Source organism: Microcaecilia unicolor, chromosome 2 (genome assembly GCF_901765095.1).
Source record: "Microcaecilia unicolor chromosome 2, aMicUni1.1, whole genome shotgun sequence".
Lineage (NCBI taxonomy): Eukaryota > Metazoa > Chordata > Amphibia > Gymnophiona > Siphonopidae > Microcaecilia > Microcaecilia unicolor.
The window spans coordinates 502,121,018-502,138,974 of record NC_044032.1 but is presented as its reverse complement, the minus strand read 5'-3'; the positions used below and the strand labels follow the sequence as shown (position 1 = coordinate 502,138,974).

The window sequence follows — 17,957 nt, the reverse complement described above, 5'->3', positions numbered from 1 at the left end:
AACAGTACCAGTAGAAAAAAAACTGTACTGTTTGGAAAAATGTATCAGAATTCTGGACTCCTGAAGTGGCATCACCAAAACATGGCCCATGTCAAGTCCTTGGACTGAGTTATGACATATAGAATAAAGTGACTTAATTCCAGTTGAAGCTGTGTGCGGTTGATCTCTTGGATTTAGGAACATCGGCTTGGCTATAAGCACATCCAGCTCACTTTTTGAGGGGTTTTATTGTTATTTATTTATTTAAAACGTCCTACACTGCTCATATCTGATAGGCAGAGCAAGGCGGTTCAAAATCTAGAAATAAAACAGAAAACCCAGCTTATAATAGGAAAGACATCCAAACAAGACCATTCAATCACATAAACTAATAATGACAAACAAGAAGTAGAATACAGTTGCCAATGTGCATTACATACAGCATCTAATATTACTCTTTTTGTCTTTTTTTCATACAGCATATTCTGGTGCTAAATTAAAAATCAAACTTGTCAAGACAAAAAAATAAAAGTGGTTTCATCTCAAACTATGGGACAGCAAATGGGTTTCAGTTCCAGAGCACTCAACAATTACAAAAAAAATAATGGGAAGGGGTGAGAGATGACTATACTGGGTTTACTGGCCTAGAGGATGGAGTGGGAGAAATGGATATTGAGGGTGCTGGCTGAAGGGAGGAGTGGGAGAGGGCCCATACTGGGTTTGCTGCCTGGAGGAAGGGGAGAGAAGGGGATATTGAGGGTACTGATCTGAGGAAGGGGCGATACAAGACCTATAATGGGTTTGCCGCCTGAGGGACGGGGTGAGAGAAGGCTATAGGGGACTGGGAGAAGGACTGCCTCAGTATCCCCTTCTCTCAGCCCTTCCCCAGGCCAGCACCCTCAGTCTGAAGGAGATACACATGACTGCTGGTCTCGGGGGTGGGGGGAGGAGGGAGGGCTGTGAAGATGAAGGTACTTATGGTGCTGGTCGAAGACAGAGCACGAGCGAATTCAGGATTTTTTTCTGCATACTTCTGTATCTAATTTCTGGTCACTTGTTCTTTATTTGGTGAGGATCTGTGGTCTAAATATGCACCTGAGGTAAAATATGAATATTTTGTTGCTAGCATGTAATCTCTATATAGGGATCTATAGAAGACTAATTTGTAGTATTTTCCCAATAGGATGTGAACTGTTGTTCTAATAGTGTCAGTATAATATTTGTATTGCTGCCTTATCAAATAGTTTTCCTGATTCAGTGCGAGGAGTTAGTGCTCTTTCAGTATTATGACAAATTTGTTTATAGCTTCTGAGTGTCTTTTTTTTTTTAAGGTTTTGTATTGCTACTCAAAGTACTTGCTAATGGATTAGAAAGTATTAGGGTTACTGAGATAATAATCAGTTTTTGTTTTTGTTTGCTTTTTCTATGTTCAGTACTAGAAAGGGAAACATCCTTCATCAACCCAGTCTGCCATTTCAGTTTTAGAATAAGAACTGAGAAAGAGATGCTCAGGTTAACATTTTATGGTCTAGAAAGCATAAAATATTTGGCACTGAGATTTTAAGTCACAGAGAACGTCAGATATAATTCTGTTGGAACATCTCAAAATTCTTATTTTTCAGCTGCATGACAGCAGCAAATCTTCTGATGCACCATCAACTTAAGTAGTTACCCTATGCCCCTACTACGACCCAAAGTAGGAAATAACAATGAACTCAAGGGCTCTCTTGATTTTATTACCCAAGGGGCTAAATAATCAGAACCCCAGCAAAAAGGAAGAGGCAATATTCAAAGGCACTTATGCGGTTAGCAGATTTCCTCTGACCACCTCACCTCTATCCGGATAGCGCCAGAGCAGTCCATGGGCAGAGGAGGACAGCAGCATCACTGGGTTTTTTTTTTGGCTAGTGGGGCTTCATCATCCCTGTCAGCAAAGATAAAGGGGTGCTGCATTTCTGGAGGGGACCCAAGCCCAAAGTAGGCAGGCCCAGGCCTCCTGAGATTCCCCTCCCCCCATGGTTATGCCACTGATTTGACAGTTCCGTCAATGTCACCTCAGAATATTTCAGATCCAAATTGTTATGGGAGAATCTCTTAAGGTTCTCCCATAAGAACTATCATAAAATTATGTCTTACCTGATAATTTATTTCCTTTAGTCACAGCAGATGAATCCAGAGACTTGTGGGTTGTGTCCATCTACCAGCATGTGGCGAAAGAGAGCGCTGAACTGCACTGTCTTATAGGATGTAATGCTCCTTGGTGATTCAGTATTTCTCATAACAAAGCAGAAGGAAACAGACTTATAACATTTCTCCTTCCCCACAGGGAAACAGGAGAATCCAAGAAATTAAAATAGGTAAACTGCTTACCACAGATGTCTCCCAAAAGAAAAAGAGAAAACTAACAACCGACCAGGTAGGATGCTGAATTCATCTGCTGCGACTAAAGAAAAGAAGGTTAAGACATAATTTTATGTTCCTCAGCAGCAGATGAATCCAGAGACGTGTGGAATGTAGCAAAGCAGTCCTGAAACAGGGTGGGTATAAAAACTTCCACGAACAGTACAACTACTCTAGAAGAGGTAGCCGCCCTCATGGAAAACCCCAAAAAGAAGCACCTGGAGCACGAAAGAAAGACCAGATCTGTCCTGGAAAAAAATAGATGGGAGTGTCCTAAAAAATGCCCGGATCAAAGACGACCAGTAACTCCCAATCCACTAACGAGAACGGAGACGCAACAGCCCTTGCGCTCTCACCAGCCAGCATAAGTGGAAGCTCGATGACGATGTGAAGCCCCGAGACAAGTACCAACAAGCGAACAGACCAACGGAACCGCTTGTTGCCCGTCCTGCTTGTGAGAAGAAGCTGAGGTCAACATCCCTCATGCCTCATAGAATCAGTATAGGCAAGGAAGTACCCTGCAGTTGCGAGACCCCAAGGCAATCACCCACTAATGAAGTGACCAATCAAACCAGCTGGCTGTCCTTTAGCATGTCAGAAGAAGCCAAGGTCGATGGAGGCAAAGACCAGAAGCCTTCCTAAGCAGAGAAAGATGGCAAGGAGCATTTCGCCATCTGAGCAGGAAAAAACCTGAGGAACGAGAGAGGACGAAGTCAGGAGGCCAAATTCCTCTCAGACCGTCTCCCAGAGCAGAGACCAAAGACCTGACTGTCAATCATGACAGCTGCAGCAACCCAAGCCCGAGGTCAAGTACAAACCCAATGGGAAGGGTGGTCAAATGTGCTCCCTGGAAGACTCCTAACCTGTAGCTCAGTCGGCAGCCATTCTCGATAAGGAAACCTTTAACAACAGTTGCCCACCAAAAGAAGTCTAACAAAGTTCGAAGCTATGCCGAAATGGACACCCAGCAACAAACCTAGTCAAGAACAGGCTGTGACATCCAAAGATCAATGCATGGACGATGCCAACGAAAGACATGGGAGACCTCCACATAGATCAGCCTCGATCTCACCTCAGAAAATGCAGGAAAAGGCTGAATGCAGGACTGAAAAAGAGTAGCTGTCTTGAAAGAAACTTGCAGATTCTCTTGATAGGAAGAGCCGCAGAGCAGCCAAATCGCAAAACATGGATGAACATGCAATCCATCTTTGCGAAGGAAGGCTGCCACAACTCTCATAACTGGAAAGAAATGTACTTGGTGAAGTGGACATAAATTGAGAATGGCTCCCATGGAATGCAAATCACAAATCTACTGTGGGAAGGTGAAGTGGGAATATGAAGGCACATTTCCCTGAGATCCATGGAGGTTAGAAACTCTCCCCGATGGTCTGAACTAATACAGACTGCAATGTTCATTGTGAAATGGTGACCCGCAAACACTCTGCTGACACTGTTGACGTCCAAATCCAAATAGAAGAATGCTCCATTCTTGGAACTACAAAGTAAATGGAATAACTTCCCATTCCCCAATTGCAACTGGGAACAGTCTCAACTGTGCCTAAAATGAAGAGGTGTTTGCAAGGGAGCTTAAACTGCTTGAAATGTGGGCCGAAGTTTGCATGGAGAGTACACAAAAAAATATGTAGTGGAATGAGAGAACTCCAGTTTGTAGCCCTGCTTTAGCATATTGAAGACATATTAGTCTGAGGTAATTCTGGTCTACTCCTCATGGACCTGGAGAGGAGTCCTACTATTAGGAAACCCGAGGACAGAAAAGAGACCCCATCACTGTGAGACTCAGAAGCAGAAGGCACTGGTAGCCTAGAGTGTGAAACCGAGTTCTCTCTCTGTCAGCGTGAAGGGCAGCTTGTGATTGTTGAAGCGGGACCCCTGAGAGTTAGATTTGTCTGGCCTGTAGCCCTTGCTCTCACACAACCTAAGGCAGGGGTGTAGCTAGACCTCAGCGGGAGGGGGATCCAGAGCCCAAATTGTGTGGGGGGAGCACATTTTAGCCCACCTTCCCCAGCCGCCACTCCTCCCCCACCACTTCCAACACCCCTCCTCCCTCCTCCCCCCCCCCCCACAGGTACCATTGCTGGTGGGGGACCCCAACCCTTGCCAGACAAAGCCTTCTTCAGCACCAGTCTCTGGCACGCCGCATTTGCTGATCTGTGCTTTCTTGATTCCTGACGTCCTGCACATTCCTTTAAAGCTTCGGCTGGCAGAGGTTGGGGACCCCCACAGCAAAACCAGGGGCCTGACCTAAGATGAGTATCAGACTATTTAAAGAATCTTAAGACTTGCTCTCTGGCAATTTCTGAGACTTGGAGCCACCTAGGTCGTAACCCAACTCTCTAGATCTTCTGCAAACAGACGTTTATCTCTAAAACGTAACTTGCTAAATGTGACTCAGAAGCTACATCTGCTGTCCAATGCCTAGGCCAGAGCTATGTTCTTGCCAAGAGGGTCAAGAATTGGCTGGTGTGGCCATGCACTAGACCTGGCTGGCATAGCTGTGCATTGGAGCCAACTAGTGTGACAAAGCATCAGAGCTAGACAGTGTAGCCGCATATGGCTGTTGTACCATTGTGGCCTACTCATGGCAAGCTGCCGTGGGACTTGAACCAGTCACCTCTGTGCTCTCTCTGCTGGCTGCGTTAACTAGTAACCTATTTTACTACATTGAAGTAGCTCTGTAATATTGCTGGTTGTGCAGTAGAATGACAAGGTGCAAAAGTGCAACAGAAGCAAAGAGATACTACAGTACACAGCTAGTGGTGCTGCTGAAACAATGGTGGCTGGACCTGGTATGCAATAGGTTTGACACCAAAAGGCACAGATGAGTTCCACACAGTCCCACAAATCAAAACCAAAGACGTGTAGAAAGCCAACCAAAATGTCCAGGATGACCAAAGTTTATTCTCCAAAAGAATTGCTGATAAAACAACCCACCACAGGCTGTGTTTCGACAAACACAGTCTTCGTCAGGGCTATCTTCTGAGATGTTTTAGTGACAAGGTTTTTCCTGCCAACTGGTGGGGCTCTGTGGGTAGGGTAGGTGAAGTCCTGCAACCACTAGGTCAGTTGGAGCTATCCTGTGACCCCTAGCCTTCACCAAGCTTGCCTGATTTGTGATTTAGATTATTGTTCTCTTTCCCCAAAATATTCTTCTTTAGCTCTTTCTCTCAGGTACTTTTGCTTCAGCAGCAGTTCAGAAGATACTCCTGACGAAGACTGTGTTTGTCAAAACATGGCCCGTGTTGGGTTGTTTTTATCAGTAATTTTTTTGGAGAGTAAAGTTTGGTCATCCCGGACATTTATGCAATAGGTTTGGCCAGCACCGGTGGGAAATACCAAGGAGAAGAGCTGCTGTGGAAAACCAACACAGCTAACCTTTAACGCTACTGGCCCAACTATGCAAAGAACTGCTTGTCAAGGCAAGCAACATGGGAGAGAGATGTAAAATATGCCCCAACTGGAAAAGGAGCTGAGTTCCCCAGCTTCTAATAGGATGTATAAACCGGCCTTGAATCTGTTACCTTCAGGTTGAAAGCCAGCCATCTTCCAAAATAAAACTATTGCTGTAAAAAAACTGCACCTGGAGAAAATGCCACCATGGCAGCAGCACTGAGGTTCCATGGTTACCATGGAGACTAGTGCACTAGCCTCAGTCAAGAACTCAATATATAACCTTTCTCCAGAAACATGGAGCCAACAGCCCTAAGCCTGTTCTAAACTAACTCCTTGTAAAGGTACTGAAAATAAAAGGGACCTGTACAGCCAATATAGAATTCTGGTAATAAAAGGTTCCACAAAAGAAGTGAGGGAAACTTCCCAGGTGATAGCTTTCTTTTTTCTTTGTTTGTAAAGCAACTGATTAGAGTGGGAGCCTCACAAAACAGCCCCGGAGTCAGTGAAAAATCACCAAAAAGAATTCACAGCCCCAATGTGCAGAAGGAACTTAAAGGCACACTCACCTGAAGAGTCGGCCATTGGGGGCCCATTGGTAGGACCTACTGCAGCTGCAAATACATCCAGGGACTGACTCCCTCCAAAGCCCACAACTGGAAACCCAGGAAGCCTCTGGGCAGCAAAACAGAGTGAAGAACTGGGGCAGAATAAAACTGCATACTAGCTGCTTTTTTTTAAGCTCTGCTAGTGAGGAAGAAAAAGGGAGGCAGGACTGGAGTGGGGGTGCAGGGAGGGGGGACCAGGTATACACCCTAAAGGCAGCACTGCTCAGCTGCACATCCCAAGCTACACTGAACTGAGGACAAGAACAGGCGCTAGCACCAGTGAATCCAGGAGCATGGGAGAGACCATCCATCTGCCTGCTGGAGATAGAGAATACTGAATCACCAAGGAGCATTCCATCCTATAAGACAGTGGAATTCAGCATGCTCTATCTCCACCTGCTGGTAGATGGACACAACCCACAAGTCTCTGGATTCATCTGCTGCTGATGCTAAGGAACAATCCACAACAGGAGTGGGCAACCTGCAGGTAGTGGGCCGAATGCAACTGCCGTTGACTTTTATGCAACCAGCGAGACCATGAGAAGTATGCATAAAAAACTTCATTAACCAGAGTTTTGGAAAATTTAAATACTGTATTTTGCAAATATCTTAAGAATAGCCACTCTAGCAGTTTATTTCTATCATTTTTTAATTAAAATTTTATTTATCACAGGGGGTCTATGGAGCTCTGTGCATTTCCGATTACAACATTATGGTGCACTAGGGATAGTGCTGATATTCATGTGGCCCCTCTGTGCATACAGGCTGCCCACCCCTGACCTACAATGTTATAACAACAATCGTCAAATACTGTTCTTTATAATTTAAAAGCGGTGCTTCAAATCATGTTAAATTCGTAACGTCATGTTTTGTTTGCTTTCTATTGATGGCCCCTCTTAAACCTGGAATATCCTAGTGTATAACATACACTGACCCAGCTGAATATCAGGACCTAAAATTTTAGGACATGGTAAATTAAGCCATAAATACTTCATGCCTAGTAATCATTATCATCTTTTAATAAATTTTATCAGGTGGTTAAGGTCAGGACATAACATGTGGAAGGACAGCTAGTTTTCTGGAACAGACTATTTGAAGCCATCTGTTCCATTTACTGCAATTAAAAAAATAAATACATGAAACAAAAGACTTTCCTTTTGGAGAACTCATGCCAAAGAATCTGACAGAAAACAAACAAATGAGAAGAACAATAATTTAGACAAAATGAAAATGAAAATTTCTTTTCTAGAATTCATCTTATACGCTGACTCCCTTAAACCAAAGTTCAACCTGGCAGCTTGCAAAGTAATCCAATACACAAAATCAGAACAATAATTATATCAATTCATCACACTAGAGCTTTACAGCTACACAATAATTCCAACACAGAGAACCCGGTATTTTAAAAGGTCACTTATAGAGCTCTATTGAAATAGGCAAACCAATATCTTTGCAGATGATGTATTTACAAGCAAAGTAAAGCACAGGATCCAACAGTAGCTATGTTTCAGCTATATGCCTGCATCAAGGATCATACAAGAACAATTTATTCCCCAACCCTATAATAAAATTCAAATATAAAATATAATCATAATTTTTACACTATCAATTTAAAATAACTAGAACTATAAAAATTAGACTCACCATTCATTACCAGCCATCAACTATATCTAGATCATACATTCTATATAATCCATGATCATAAAAAGTAAATTAACTCACCAATTGATGAAATGCACATTAATGTAAGAATAGTTGGTCTAAAACCAATCTTATAAAATTGCACAGAAGAAATAACTGAAAGCTTCATAGGAGGAAAAAATAATGTTTGGGTTGCAAAGGGAAATTGTCAACAAAAAAAGGAAAAAATTATTTAAAAAAAAAAAAAAAAAAAGGAAAAATTATAAATGCCCTATGCAGGCGCCAACAAATTACTGAACCTACAAGAATCTCACAGAAGGCTAATAAGTACATTGCCCGATCACTTCACAGCAGGTTCTGGTGAAAGCGTATCTCATTTGTATGATCATTTATTATAATGATGTGTGGTGTGGATATAATTGGTGGTTTGTAATTAATGGTGAGACTAGTATTTACATTTTTTTTAGTGTTCTAGTTATTTTTTAATTGATAATGTAAAAACTTTTATATATGGATTTTAAGATGATGGTGCAATTCACTGTTCCAGTATGACTCCTGCTGCAGGTATACAGCTGAAAACATGGCAGAGGTTGGGCCTTGTACTTTACATTACCTGTAAATACATCATCTGTAAAAGTAAAGATATTGGTTTTCCTATGTCAATAAAGTCTGTCTACCCCTGGTAAGTTTTTATTTTACACCCTCTAACAACTGTTATCTGCACCTTCGTTCTTCTCTTGCAGTTTGCCTCTGCTTGCAAGGCCTGTCCTCTTCTTGTTTTTGTACACCTATAAAGTTGAACAATACATTTCTGGACTTTCAACATGTTAAAATGTCAAAAAGTATATAAAAGTAAATAAAAGCCATACTATACCTTTCTCAGGTTTGCAGAGACAGAGGGCTATATCTGACCCCTATTTGCAGAAATTATTATAGTTGAACTACTGTGCTTAAGTATCCAAGTTAGTACTGTGTCACTTCCACCCTTAGGTGGAAACTCCTCATCCACGATAATAATGAAATTCTGAACAATTGTAGTAACGTCATCTGTTGAAAGAAAATGGAACCAATGTTACTACAAATCATCCAGGACATCATAGTAGAAGATGAAAAAATAGAGAATAAGCATTGCCCTCATCTCTCTCTTCTATATGACAGTCATTTTCTAGTGAATATGGAAGACTATTTGGATTCAGAACATTATGGAGCTACCTAGCTTCCACAGTACTAGTAAATACTAGTGTAATATAACACAATGCAATAAAAACACAGACATCCTTCACAAAAGCAATGTTTATCATTCGTAGCAAGTGTCATTAGTTTTGAGTATTCAATCTAAGCTGCATAATTATCAGCCCAAATTTGTACAGAGCATCTACATTGGAAAACATTCTGCTCCATGTATGCAAAATTGCAACAAGGGCTGCAGAGTCAGAACCAAATTTTGTGTGAAATCAGAGTTGGAGTTGGTAAAAATGCACCGATTCTGACTCCACCTTCAAAATAAAAACTTACAACATTATAATATACTAGTAAAAAAGGCCCGTTTCTGAGAGCAATGAAATGGGCGCTAGCATGGTTTTCATCGGTAGTGTGTATGTTTGAGAGAGAGAGTGTGTGTGAGTGACTGTGTGAGAGAGACTGAGTGAATGTGCGAGTGTGTGTGACATAGAGTGAGGCTGTCTGTGTGAGAGTGTGTGTGAGAATGAGAGTGTGTGTGTGAGAAAGAATGTGAGTGTGCGTTTGATATAGACTTTGTGTGTGAGTGAGTGAGTGAGTGAGTGATTGATTGAGGGAGAGAGTGTGTGTGTTTGAAAGAGTGTTTGTCTGTGTTTCTGTGTATGTGTGAGTGTTTTAAGCAGGTGGTGCAGTCCCCTCCCCCTACCGTGCCCCTCTTCTTCCCCCTCCTCTCACCGGCCCAGTCACACTCCAAGTTCCAGGCCACCCTCCCCCCCCCCCTCAGAGTGAGTGTATGTGTTTGAAAGAGTGTGTGTGTGTATATGTGTGAGTGTTTTAAGCAGGTGGTGCATTCCCCTTCCCCTTCTGTGCTCCTCTTCCTCCCCCTCTGCTCATCGTCAACTTTCCAGTCAGCCTTCCCTCCCTCCCCCCCTCTTCACCCCTGCCCCCCTCTTCATCCCAAGCCCTCCTCCCTCCCTGTTCTTTGCTCCCAGGCACTGAATGCAGCACCCAGGCATTGATTGTGTGCTGTGTTGCTGCTCCTCTCTCCTCTTTCTGTCCCCGTAGGAGCACAGGTACTAGGAAGTTGTTTTGAACTTCCTGTTCCTGTGCTCCAGGGCCAGTGAGAGGAGAGATGAGTGGCTGCCGAGCAGACAGCCAATGGCTGAAGGCTACCTGCGTTTCAGTTTTTTTTGTTTGTTTTTAAGATAAGTAGCGATCTTTGAGGGGGGCGGATGGATATGGGAAGCAGCGACTTCAGGGGGTGGGGTTGAGAGGTGAAGCAGCGAACTCGGAGGGGGGTGGAGTTTGCAAGAGGTGACCTTGGGGGAGGTGCCTAGCATAGGGGAAGCAGCGACCTCGCTCGCGGGCGAATGGAGAAGGGAAGCGTCAAACTGGGGGGGGGTGGCAAATGGAAGATGTGACCTTGGGGGGGTAGAGAGGGGGAAGCGGCGACCTCGTGGGCAAGTGGAGAGGGCAGGGAAGCTGCGTACCTGGGGCGGGGGTGGAGAGAGGAGGTGACGAACCTCGTGGGGTGTGGAAACAGAGTTGGGCTTCCTTGATTCGTCGAGTGTCTTTGCTCCGCCCTCGACGTCATCACGTTGTGACGCGAGGGCGGGGCGGACACTAAAGGCCAAACCGGATATCTCGGGCGCCTCACATTCTGGCTTCAGGCATCATTCGAACGTTGGAGGTGCCTTTTATATATATAGAAGATGATATAAGTTATATTTACCAGTACTTTAGATCCAGAACAAAAAATGTTAAGTTTAATTTAATCAGTAGGACTCAGGATCGAAACTGTACAGTAGGAAAATAGAGGAGTCAAATTTGAAGGTTTGGTGTACCGACTCCACAGCCCCATCTGCAACTGTATTTTATAAAAGCTCCCTGAACACAGAACTGTTAATAAAATATGTACAGTGCTGTCAAAATATGCATATGTTTGGTAGCACATAGGAAGCCAGTACATGTTCCAAAAGAAAAAAAAAAAAGAGTAGCATCTCTCAGGGGCCTTCCACATGTACGTAGCACCACTTAAACACTGAGGGCAGAAGAATACTGTAATCAGAGAAGGAATTGCGCTCTGCAGGCAAAAATGGAGATACTCCGCAATCAGAAAGGGGCCTAGCCTCTGCCACCAAGATGCAGCTGTGTTGCACAGTCAAAGACGGAACCTTGTTTCGCAGTCTGAGACACAGCCTCGGGACACAGACAGAGATGGAATTAGGTTCCCCTGCCAAACATAGAAGAGAACCGGCAGCCAGATATAGAGCTATACTCTATTGACTGAAATGAAGCTGCAACCTGCCAACCAAAGGCATAAGAACAGCCAGACCAATGGTTCATCTAGCCCAGTATCCTGTTTCCAACAGGGGCCAATCCAAGTCACAAGTACCTGGCAGAAACCCAAATAGTAGCAATATTCCATGCTACCAATCCCAGGCAAGCAGTGGCTTCACCCTATGTCTGTCTCAATAGCAGACTATGGACTTTTCTTCCAGGAACTTGTCCAAATCTTTTTTAAACCTAAATTCACTAACTGCTGTTACCACATCCTCCAGCAGCACATTCCAGAGCTTAATTATTCTTCAAGCAAATAAATATTTCCACCTATTTATTTTTAAAGTATTTCCATGTAATTTCATTGAGTGTCCCCTGGTCTTTGTACTTTTTGAAAGAGTAAAAATTTGATTCACTTTTACCCATTCTATCCCACTCAGGATTTTGTAGACTTCAATCATATTCCCCCCCTCGGCTGTCTCTTTTCCAAGCTGAAGAGCCCTAACCTCTTTAGCCTTTCCTCCTATGGGAAGAGTTCCGTCCCCTATATCATTTTGGCCGTTTTCATTGAACCTTTTCTAATTCCGTTATATCTTTTTTGAGATATGGTGACCAGAATTGAACACAATACTCAACAAGCTGGAATAATGCTGCTTGTGAGGTTGCTCACAAGCAATGTTATTTATTTGTTACATTTGTATCCCACATTTTCCCACCTTTTTGCAGGCTCAATGTGGCTTGCATAATACCATTAGCGATCGCCAATTCTGGTATGAACAAAATACAGAGTGAAGTTGTAGTAGGGTAGAGTTCATATGTGGCAAAACCATTTAACAAAGCATACCAAAAAGATCAACCAACGTGAACACACACAATTCCTCCACATATATTAAGAACTGTCTTACATTATCAGCTTGTTATACTACTATCATGTTGCTTAAGATCCTTCTGTAACACTAAACGTCTATTTTCTCATATTTCCACGATTCATGATGTATTGTAAGCCACATTGAGCCTGCAAAGAGGTAGGAAAATGTGGGATACAAATGCAACAAATAAATAAATAATAAATAAATAAAAATAGGAGGAAGGGTTTAGTTATTCCAGTATGGTTTTGGCTTCGTTGTGTTGCAGGGTTCAGGCATTTAGGTTGGATCATTAGGGTATGCCTTTATGAACAGGTTAGTTTTTAGTGCTTTCCAGAAGTTTAAGTGGTCATAAGTTGTTTTCACGGCACTTGATAATGCATCCCATAGTTGCATGCTTTTAGAGGAGAAGCTGAATGCATAGGTTGTTTTATATTTTAGACCTTTGCAACTTGGGTAGTGGGAGATTTAGGTAAGTTCGTGATGATCTTGTAGTGTTTCTGGTTGGTAGGTCTATGAGGTCAGTCATGTATCCCGGCACTTCACCGTAGAGAATTTTGTGTACCAGAGTGCAGATTTTGAACGCAATACGTTCTTTGATTGGGAGCCAATGCAATTTTTCTCGTAGGGGTTTGGCGTTGTCGAATCTCGTTTTGCCAAATATGAGCCTGGCTGCTGTGTTTTGAGCAGTTTGGAGTTTCTTTATGATTTGTTCTTTGCATCCCGCATAGATTCCATTGCAATAGTCTAGATGGCTTAGTACCATGGATTGTACCAGGTTGCAGAATACTTCCCTCAGGAAAAAAGGTTTCACACGTTTGAGTTTCCACATTGAGTGGAACATTTTCTTTGTTGTAGATTTTCCTTGGTTCTCTAGAGTGAGGCAGGGGCATATCTACGTGGGGCCATGGGGGCCTGGGCCCCCATAGATTTGGCCCTGGACCCCCCCTGCCGATGACCCTCTCGACCCCCCTCCCACCACCAACCCGCCGTCAACCCACCGTCGCCATCTGCTACCTTTGCTGGCGGGGGACCCCAACCCCTGCCAGCTGAGGTCCTCTTCTTCCTTCGTTCTGTTTTTGAGTCTGACGTCCTGCAAGACGTCGGATTCAGAAACAGAACGAAGGTAGAAGAGGACCTCGGCTGGCGGGGGTTGGGGTCCCCCGCCAGCAAAGGTAGGCGATGGCGGGAGAGGGTCGTCGGCAGGGGGGTCAAAGTTGGTGGTGGTGGTGGTTGTGGCGGCTGCACCGGGAGGGGGGGGGGCTAAAATGTGCCCCCTCACCTCGGGCTCTGGAACCCCCCTCCCGCTGAAGTCTGGCTATGCCCCTGGCGTGAGGTTATGGTCAATTGTAACTCCAAGAATTTTCAGGCTTTCTGAGATGGGGAGGGTGTAGTCAGTGGTGTTTATGTTGGTGGGCTTGTTCGTGCTGTACTGAGATGAGAGGATGAGACAGTGTGTTTTTTCTGAGTTGAGTTTGAGTTGAAATGCATTCGCCCATGAGATATTCATTTGCCACAATGGTCAGCAACCTATGGGATTGTTATCTCACAGTTTGCTGACTTCCTGTGGTAAATCAAGGCACGATAAAAAACTCATTTTTTACCACAGCTTGATACCAAACCCCCCACACAGAAACATGACAGCAGATAAGGGCCAAATGGCCCATCCAGTCTGCCCTTCCTCAGTAACCACTAAGTCCTCCTTTTCCTCCCACCTCCCCTAAATAAACTCAGGCGTAATAAGGAAGATATTTCTTTACAGAAAGGGTGGTAGATGCACTTAATAGCCTCCCAATGGAGGGAGTTTTGACAAGAGCAGTATCAGAATTTTAAAAAGTATGAGAAAAGCATTTTAGGTCTCTGAAACAGAAGAAGGGATTGCACTGACTGGGCTGTTGGTTTGAATGGGCAGACTGAAAAGGCTACATGATCTTTTTCTGTCCTCATGACCTGTGTTTTTATGGTAGCTTCTGTCCCCTGCTCTCCATCCTAACAAGTTTAAACATTCTGTATATTTTAATTTTCTACAAATGGTCTCTAACTGGTGCAAACCTAATTTCCTGTAGATACCTTCTGATAATCTCCAGGTGAGAACTCCTCTAGAATAAAAAGCTTTCTTCTCCAGTTCTATGGTCAGAACGAGATGCTTGTTAGGTCTATAACTTAATCTAATATGGAATTTAAATTCTGCTGTGCAGGCTCGGACCGGATTACACACATCTGCAGAATGTGCTAAAATACTATTCTATGCAATTTCAGAGTCGGCCTTAGGGGTGGGCAAACAAGGTAATTTCCCTGGGCCTCCATGTTACAGGGGACCCCATACCTGCCTGAAGTTGAAAGAGGAACAGCCTACAAGCAAGCTTTGGGGCCCCCTCCCTAGCATTTGCCCTGGGCCCCATCATGTCTAGCACTGGCCCTTTTTTTTGTGCTCTGACTTGTGTGCAACTCAAGCTGCTGTTAGACCAGAATTGTGTGATCACAGAATAAGCTCATCTTACTTTGCTTTTTTATTACGCACTTTGTGGTACCCCAAAAAAGTTGCTGGGAGAACAAATAGGCATGAAATCCTTATTAACATGACTGCAGAAGAATGAGCTAACCTTTTACTCCTCCTCAGGACTGGGATTAGGTTGAGCTCAATGCCGGGGCTTTTTCAAACCTTGGTGCAGTTCTCTGCATCAGCACAGAATAGCTAATGATCACATGATCATTGATTTTAATATGCTGTGCGCTGGTGTCTAATGCAAGGCTTCATGCAGGATTAACTTCTGTGTAACACCCTTTTCTGCATACGTGCACCCACAAGACTGTGTGCTAACCTTGCGCATTGGCTCTAAAGACTTCAAGTTCCCTTCTGTATAATACTAGTTTAGAATATGCACTAAGATCATAATTTCTTTCAGCTGTTTCTTGCTCTTGTCCCCCCCCCCCCCCCATATTGCTTTCCTTTTTATTTTGTAGGTGGGTTAATGGGGTCTTTGGAAGCACCGAGTCATATTTGATTTCCATGTTTGAGAGTGTGACCTCTGAGGCAGACGGGTGTTTCCTGTCGAAACACGACCCTGTGTCGGGTCTTATACATGAGTCATGCCCAATAAAGACTTGTATACTACCCATCTGGCTGCAAGAGTCTCTTTGGTCTACCCCTACTTTGGGATTTAAGTGTTCTGCATGTAGGGGTTCCTTTTCCTTTTTGGTTTTTGTTGTGTTGTTTCCTTATAAGCAAATATAGTGCATGACTAATGTGGAGGGGTATTTTCGATATGATATCTAAGTCCGACTTTGGACATTTTTCACAAAACGTCCAAAATCTGAATAGAAAAGAAGGCCATTTTTGAAAAAGAAAATTGTCATATCTTTTTTTTTCTAAAATAATGTTTTGAACAAGGTTTTGTGCTTTGGACATTTTTGTTTTTTGGTCCATTTTCAAAAAAAAACAAAAAAAAACGAATAAGTGCAAAATGTAGAGTTCATGCCTTTGGGATGCAGGAGGAGCCAACAATTTTAGTAGACTGGTCTCCCAGCAGCCCAGGAGAGCAATGGGGAACCCTAGACAACACTTCTGTGCACTTCATAAAAATGCTCCCAGGTGCACATCTCACCTTTGCTCACTTATCTTGTCCCCTGAACCCTCCAAAACCCACCAGAAATCCACTGTCCCCCACTATACACCACTACAACAGCCCTTATTGGTGAAGGGGGCACCTATATGTGGGTACAGTAGGGTTTTGGTGAATTTGGGAAGGGTCACAGTTTCCACCACAAGTGTGACAGGTAGAGGGAGATAGGGACCTGAGTCCCCCACGCCATACTGCACTGCACTGACCACTACACTACTCCAGGGACCTGCATGCTGCTCTAATAGACCTGACTTTAATATCTGAGGCTGTCATAGAGACTGGTAAGTTATATTTTTATTCACATTTTTTGAGGGTGGGAGGGGCTCAGTGACCACTGGGAGGGGTATTGGGGAGACCCCCTGATTCTCTCCAATGGTCATCTGGTCATTTAGGGCACCGTTTTGTGCCTTATTTGTTCTAAAAACAGGTCTAGCTCAAAACATCTTAGTTTTAGTCCTGGACAGTTTGTTTTGTTCCATTATGGCTGAAAAAACATCCAAGTCTTAGGAACACCCAAATCCCGCCCTTAGCATGCCCCAGACAAGCCCCGTTGAGATATGGACGCAGTACAGAAGAACAGCATAGAAAAACATCTGAAAAATAGGTTTCAAAAATACTGATTTGGATGTTTTGGTGAGAAAAACGTCCAAATGCTACTTTATGCCACTTTTTAGATGTTTTTCTCTTTCAAAAATGAACCCCATAGTAGATGATGGTAGATAAAGACCTGCACAGTCCATCCAGTCTGCCCAACAAGATAACTTATCGCATAAAGTATGATGTGAGCTACATATATATACTTGGTCATGATTTGTTCTTGTGATTTTCAGGGCACAGACCGCAGAAATCTGCCCAACATTGACCTTGTTCTCCAGCAACAGAAGCTCAATCTGTCCAGCCATGATTGGGGCACAGACTGTAGAAGTCTGACCAGCACTGGCTTTGCTTCCCAATTACTGGTGCAATTATATTCAAATGTTCCTCGTTATGCATACCCCATACTTATCTAATTGAATAACTGTAGCACACTTTTCTGCTCATACGTATTTCAGAATTATCTAGTGTTTGTACTTTTGAGAAAAAAATTCAGTCTATAATCTTGCCAACTTTCTGCTGTATAATCCCATTACATAGTAGATCTAAATCATCTAGAATTCTGCTCTATGGCATTCTGTTTACTACTCCCCCAGCGATATGTTCAGAACAAATGTAACGTTTTCTGGAATCCTTCTGTTGTACATCATTTATATGGCCTGAGAACAACAGAATTTCCATTATTAAAGAGAATCTGAGTCAACTTCAATTTCTCCATGGAACCATGAGAGAAACTAAGAACTTCAAGAATTATATTTTAGGAATAAAATATCTAAGATACGACAAGATTTACCATCTATGAATAATGAATTGGAAAATTTGCTATTAGAATCATCTGTAGAAGAGAAAGGTATGATGGCCGATAGATGCTGGTCTTCTTTTAAAAGCCCTTCCTTCGCATTAGTTAAATCATGTTTGTTGATATACTCTTCAGCTTCTTGTCTGATAGATGGCTGTCCTAGTTATTTGCTGAAGGAAGGCTCTACCGAATTTATGATGATGTTTACAAAATGAACTAGATTCACTAAATTGGTGCAGAAAAAATTATGAGTCGAGCGCTATTCTATAAAGGGTATCCACACTTTATGGAATAGCACCTAAACACCTAATCCACACCTAAGTTAAGGCACCTGCATTTACGCCTGCTGAAACCAGTGTAAATGCTGGAGCCTAAATTAGGAACAGATTGGGCATATTCTATAAAAATGCGCATAACTCACATGAACACCTCAGAAACGACCCCTAAACACTCCCCCTTGAAATTACACGCTATTGGAGTTATGTGCACATCATTATAGAAAACGATGTGTGTGCAAATTCCAATTAAGGCCAATTAACACCAATAAATGGTTAGCAGCCAATTACTGGTGCCGATTGCC

At 43.1% G+C, this 17,957-nt stretch overlaps 1 protein-coding gene across 3 annotated transcripts in view; it reads right to left on the bottom strand.

Annotated features, from left to right (window-relative positions):
* The window catches only part of JAKMIP1 (janus kinase and microtubule interacting protein 1), a 360,574-nt gene that overhangs the window by 229,350 nt on the left and 113,267 nt on the right, over positions 1-17,957 (bottom strand). For 2 of the 3 annotated variants that reach the window (XR_003940703.1, XM_030191173.1), the window contains exon 2: positions 8,911-9,083. The gene's annotated coding sequence lies outside the window, so the exon portion shown is untranslated. Of the gene's footprint in view, positions 1-8,760; positions 8,792-8,910; positions 9,084-17,957 lie in introns of those variants that run through there. The other variant, XR_003940707.1, reaches the window with a different exon arrangement.